This window comes from Poecilia formosa, unplaced genomic scaffold (assembly GCF_000485575.1).
Source record: "Poecilia formosa unplaced genomic scaffold, Poecilia_formosa-5.1.2 Scaffold1087, whole genome shotgun sequence".
Taxonomy (NCBI): domain Eukaryota; kingdom Metazoa; phylum Chordata; class Actinopteri; order Cyprinodontiformes; family Poeciliidae; genus Poecilia; species Poecilia formosa.
This window is the reverse complement of record NW_006801026.1, coordinates 17,533-23,654: the sequence shown is the minus strand read 5'-3', so window position 1 is coordinate 23,654 and position 6,122 is coordinate 17,533. Positions and strand designations below refer to the sequence as shown.

The 6,122-nt window shown below is 38.9% G+C and overlaps 1 long non-coding RNA gene across 1 annotated transcript; it reads left to right on the top strand.

The window, feature by feature from the left end:
• Nucleotides 1–2,024: 2,024 nt before the first annotated feature.
• Nucleotides 2,025–3,968, top strand: LOC103132498 (uncharacterized). The gene is made up of 3 exons (XR_001660983.1): nt 2,025–2,136; nt 3,011–3,082; nt 3,199–3,968. It is a non-coding gene; the product is annotated as an uncharacterized LOC103132498 (long non-coding RNA).
• The last annotated feature ends 2,154 nt before the right edge of the window (nt 3,969–6,122 follow it).

Here is a 6,122-nt window from a genome sequence, read left to right as displayed (position 1 = left end):
TAAATGTGTTAAAATGATAAATGGGGAAATTTTCTTTGCCAGATACAAAACAGATGAAATGAACTGATAATAATGTCAGAAATTTAATAAATGGTTGAATGATTGTAGTTTTGATCATTATCACCTTTATAAAACAAACATGTTCATCAGAATCAGATGTATAGAATATAAAGTGTCTAGAACATAACATGCTGTTTATAATAAATAATTTACTATTTGAGTGTACTCGCTACTCACTAACATAAAACTCAGCCCTCCAACAGGATGGAGCTAAATCTGGATCTACAGACGGAAAAGTAGAAATTAATTCAAATCAAAAATTTACCAGCAGCTGAAGGGAAACTACTTAGTTTGAAGAACAAGGAAGTTCTGCTCTGGTGAACAGAAAATTTACATTTCTGCATTTTATGCAAAGGAGCAGTTTGTTCATGACAGAGACATTAGGCCATCAAAACACACGTTGATGAAAGGGCTGTTATTTTATTTTATTGTCCATATCACTTCCTTTTGTATTTTGGTTAAAACATTTTTTTTTTGACAAAACATGAATTTGTCAAAATGTTTATAAAAAATAACTCAAAGCTTTTTAAATGTGTTCTGTTGTTGTTGACTCAGATATAATGTGTCGTGTTGTAGAAAAGCTGTAAATGTTATTATTTTTATCGGTTATTGGAAATGTATAATAAAGAATAAAAAAAATGTTACTTTCCTCAGTGCTTATTTATCACCTTCACTGAAAACTACCTGAAGGGATGGATAAACTTTTCTCCAGGCTGGTTGAGGGAGAAAATAATCAGTAGATTTATCTACTGATTATTAATATTGTATTAAATGTGTCAAAATGATCACTGTGGAAATCAAACATGTTTATCAGAATCAACATCCATTTAAAATGAGGTATTTACATTAAAACATCCTGTTTATCCTGCTGTGATGAATGAGACTTGATGTAAAGCAACGAGCTGCACATAGTGCAGTTCACCATGTTTCTACATACAAACCAAACTGAAGAGAAGGAAACCTGAGAATAAGGTCATCATGTTTGGCCTCAGGACAACAGAGAGCAGCTCCCAGGTGATTTACTCCAAACAAGCTGCCAACAGCTGAGGGCAGATCTGTGAGGCTCTGTATGCAGTGATACTTATATATTTATGTTGAGTCCACTAAAGATGATTAAAAGGTGAAGATGCACTGCAACAATAAAACCAACATTAAGTAGTTTATATGTCTGATTGTAAGGACAGAGCAGCTCGAAGAAGGACTGATGGGAGTAAAGAAGAAATCAAGAGAAGCCAACAGAAAACATCTGGAGGAGAAGAAAGGATCCAGAGGAAAACTGAAGCTGGGATGGCAGATAAACTGCTGACATTCACTGCTTCAGGTGAGACAGCAGCAGAACCGAAGACCTTCCTCACCTGATCTGAAGCTGCTGCAGAGACACCCTGAGTCTGAGTACAGCCTGAAGAGGCAGTGGTACCTTCAGGGACATTTCATTTTAAAGACTTTCAGTAAGGAACTGAATATGACAAACCACATTTCAGCCTTAACTGGACACATTACAACCTGGAAAACATCACATTTCAATGAAAACCTGTCCTAACGAGGGCAGAGATTTTAACCTGTGGTGCTGAATTCAGTCTTATTACCTTTACCAGTTCACCTACCGAGGATGTTATGGCCACTGTGATGTTAAAACATCTGGGCTCAGGAAATGTTGGGGTCAACTTCCACCTGAACCTTTCTGTCCTCAGAGAAACTCAAACTGGTCAAGTTGGAGTTTCTGTGAGGACAGAAAGGACACACTGTCCTCTGCCCAGCACAAACTGTGGGGATCCTCAGGGTTAAACACAGCAAGTTCTATCCTGATAAAGGAACCTGTACAATTAAACCTCATGATGCGAAACAAAAAGAATGAAACTTCTGCACATCACATGTACATCAGCTGACTTTTGTTCTGCAAACACCTGCTGCATTGCAAATAGCAGCAGATGAATAGGTGTGGCTCACCCAGAAGATAACTGTCTCATTCACCTGAACAACATTTAGCTCCTCAGATTTGATAAATGATCTGATAATATTTTATTGCTTTGACCTCTCAGCCTCCAAGGTCATCTGATCTCAGAATCCTTCAAACAGGTGAGTGAATAAACATTTTGAAGGAGTTATAAAGTATCAAGGATAATTTAGAAGCAGTGGTATGATCTCCAGTCTGATTTAATAGTAACTGGCATTAACTCAACATGTCAGTTTAAACATGTGAAGTTTTGAATTGAAACCATAACTGTAGATGGTCCAGGTGGGACATGAAGTGAAATTATGTGCAAAGAGATTATAGGAAAATGATGTGAAGAGTCTGAAAATCCTCCATGTGTACGAAACAAATCAGAAAACTTTGTCATGTTGAGAAAACGTCTTTCAGTAACCAGACAGGAGTTTGCAAACCAAATCTCCAAGATCTTTGAAATCAGTTCAAATAAAAGACAGTCATATAGGATATGGAAATGTATTTTATACAGAAACACAAATAATTATTTCTACAATCATAATTAATATGAGAGTCTCTGATTTGAAATCAGACTTTTCTATTCAGATTTATTTTTCCAGTTTTAACATTTTATTGATTGGTGAATATCTGGAAATCGTTTTAAATCATTTTTACACTCAGTGTGGAGGAAGTAAAAAGTTTCTCTGCTATGATTGAACCTCATAGCAGAGAAACTCCTTCACTGTTGATGGATAGTAAAATCATTCAGTCATTAATCAGAAACAGGATGTGAAGTAGAGAACCTCAGTTGGTTTCCATACTTTTATCATCCTTAAATGATAATAACCGTCGTATTAAAGATCTTTACGTTTTGATGTTTCACTTTGTTCAGATTTTAGTTTTGGATCCCAAAGTTTCCAGCAGAAGTTTCAGTTTTTAAACCTGAAACCAGAGAGACCAGAGACTCTCAGGCTGAAACTAGTTTCACCTTCACATCGTCATGGAAACGTGTCCATCTGTTCACAGATCTGATTGGCTGAAAACATCCTGAAACCAGGAAGGAAACATCAGTTTGATCTCAGCAGAGAAACTCAGCAGGTTTGATGAGGAAAAACTTTACAATGAATTTATGATGATGGAGAAATAGATTTGATGTTTTGGTTAATATTTGGAGCCTTTTATTACATGAGACCTTTTTGTCTTTTTCTTTAAAGAATTTGAGTTTTCTGGGAGGAGGACGTCTACAGTCATCGCCATGGCAACACCACAGACAATCAACTTTGGCTACAAAAAGTTATCTCTGGCTCTGCTGAACATCAGTGGTCTGAGAAACAAGATCCGTGAAGTTCGACACATTATCGCTCGTGATGAGCTGCATGTTGTGGCTCTGTGTGAAACTAGACTGGATGCCTCAGTTGAACACAGTGACGTTTATATTCCAGGGTTCAGGATGTGGAGGAGAGACAGAGACAGTAATGGAGGTGGAGTCGCTCTGTACGTTCAGGATCACATTAAAACTAAACTAAGGGAGGATCTGATAAATACCAGAGTTGAGATCAAATGGGTTGAGATGAAGCTTCCTGGTAGTCGACCAGTTTTACTGGGATGTTGCTACAGAGGTTCAAGAGCTAAAGCTGAATATTTGGATCAAATCCATGTGACGATGACTCAGGTGTCAGGAGAGGATAAAGACATTTTCCTGATGGGCGACTTTAACATTAACTGGTTCTCAAATGACTCTGAGAAGAAAAAAACTGGTGATGTTATATCTAACCTGGGTTGGACTCAGATCGTTGAAGAAGCTACCAGGGTGACTGTAGATTCAGAAAAGTGCATTGATCACATTTATACAAATATCCCAGAGCACTCAAAACCAAAGTCCATTCCTACAGGCTGCAGTGACCATAACCTCATTACTGTGAAGGTCAGTAGAAATATTCCTCAGAGTAAAGGAAACTTCAGATCAAACTTTGACAAAAGAGAGATTGAGANTATCTAACACTTAAATGCTGTTATTATTAAACTTACCTTTTATTATATCCTTAAGATTATGAGAATGCGGGAATTTTTCAGCTTGGTTCCCAAGGCAAAATCACACCGGAAGTAAAGATGCCCAGGTTTGAGTTATGGCGGCCATTGTCTGACGTCACTGTGAAAAGGGTCTATAGGTCACAAGACTTGGAATCTATTAAAGAAAACATTATATTTAATATTAAAATGATTTAAAATACTGAATATGACTTAAACATTCAATAGAGAACATTGTGTCTCATGGAACAATAATTACCACTTTTTGTGTCAGTTGGTCACAAGGCATTTATTGACATTTGTTTGTCAGGAGTGTTTGGTTCGGAGATTTGTTGACAGTGAACCTCCAAGCAGGGTCGCAACTACATATTATTCAGGTTAATATGAAGACATAAATCGGCACCCCCCTCCTCCCCCGAAGGAAGGTACGCTGGGTCTATGCCCCCCCCAGAGACGAAGACACGTGAAAGGTAAAACTTGCTACATTTACCCCGTCATGTGTGCGAGGTGAAGGAGCGTAAGGGGCCCTGAAGTGTATACAAAGACATCATCGGCGCACCGCCCCCTCCAGACGGGGTTTTGACGCCCCCAGGATGCAGCAGTCTGTCCCTGAAGGAGCCCTGCAGGTCACACCTGGGCTGGGAGACTTTGTCCAACAGAGATATGATCTTAACGTTGATCTGTCTCCCACCACCTGCACTGGGTCAAAGGTCACCCTAGGGCAGAGCTGCTCTATCTGCTTCCTCTCAGCTGAGGATCAGCTGCTGCTCCAATAAACCTGTACAGCAGATGACTGACCTTGATTGTCTTGGCAGGAATCCATGAGGAGGAGAGCAGGGCGGTTATCAGAGAGGTGAGGAGGAACTGATGACCTTCAGGTTGTAAAGGCTGATGACCTTTGGGTTGTTACCACAAACTGCTGTCATTCACAAAATGAAACAAAGTTTTATGCTTTCAGCTTCAAGAGCAGGACTGACTGTGATCCCAGAAACAGTAAAAGGAAGTAAAGCAGAGAAACAGGAATGTTTTGTAGATTTTATGAAAAGGAGAACCAAGATGATCAGATGCAGTTGCTGTGAAACACTTAATGGAGCAAAGAGTCATGATTTGTGGTAGTAGATGGTGAGGGAGACGCAGCAGACCCAGGTTGTTGAGAATAAATTATGAATTTAATGAAGAAATACAAAAATCCAAAGTTAGAAATCCAGGCAGCACAGAATGAGCAGGAAAGCAAAGCGTTCATGACTGGTAGCAGCTGGCAGTAAGACATGCATGAGGAAACAAGACAAGGAACAAGAAACACAGCTGGGTTTAAATACACAGGGAGACAATCAGGGGAAACTAGAGGCAGGTGTAACTGATCAAAGGGCAGATGGACGACACAGAGACTCCATGTACCACAGAAAAATAAACACACAGAAAAACTCAAATCACTAAATGAACTGAACTTAGAGCGCTTTTCCAGTCTACCCACACAGCCACTACACAAAGAGACTCCACAATTGTCAAGATAACTATAGCAAATCTAAAATGAAAATGCCCAGAAATGATAGACAAGATGAGTAAATGTGAATGACTAAATGGTTGAGATTTATTTGTTACAACATTGTGTGATGCAATGGCATCAAAAATCTAACTTTTAGTCAGGTGTTGGCTGGGTTTTATTGGAAACATGGAAATGTTTTTGAATCTTGAATTCCTTTGCAGAGTGATAAGGCGAACCAGCCAGGAGCTCAGAGCCGCCCTCTGTTCCTGAGGCTGAGCGGATTTACCAGGAACCATCCTGAACCTCCACCATGGACATCAACACTGTTGAAGCTTCAGATTCACTGTCTGGATTATAACAGTGCTCTGACAACAACATGGCGTTTTGACAACATAAGAGCTGAATAAAACCCTGAAGTCCAAACTAATTTCAGGGACTCTGAACTGTTTTTATTTTAATTTATAGACTTTATATTTAATCTGCATCCTATTCTGACCAGGTTGAAAGTTTGTTGCTTTGTTGGTGAAAACAGTTAAATGTTGAAAATTGTTCAGTTCTGCTGGTTTGTGATAAATAAGAAGAACTTTAAATCTTACCATAAATCAGTATATTTTCTGTCAGAAC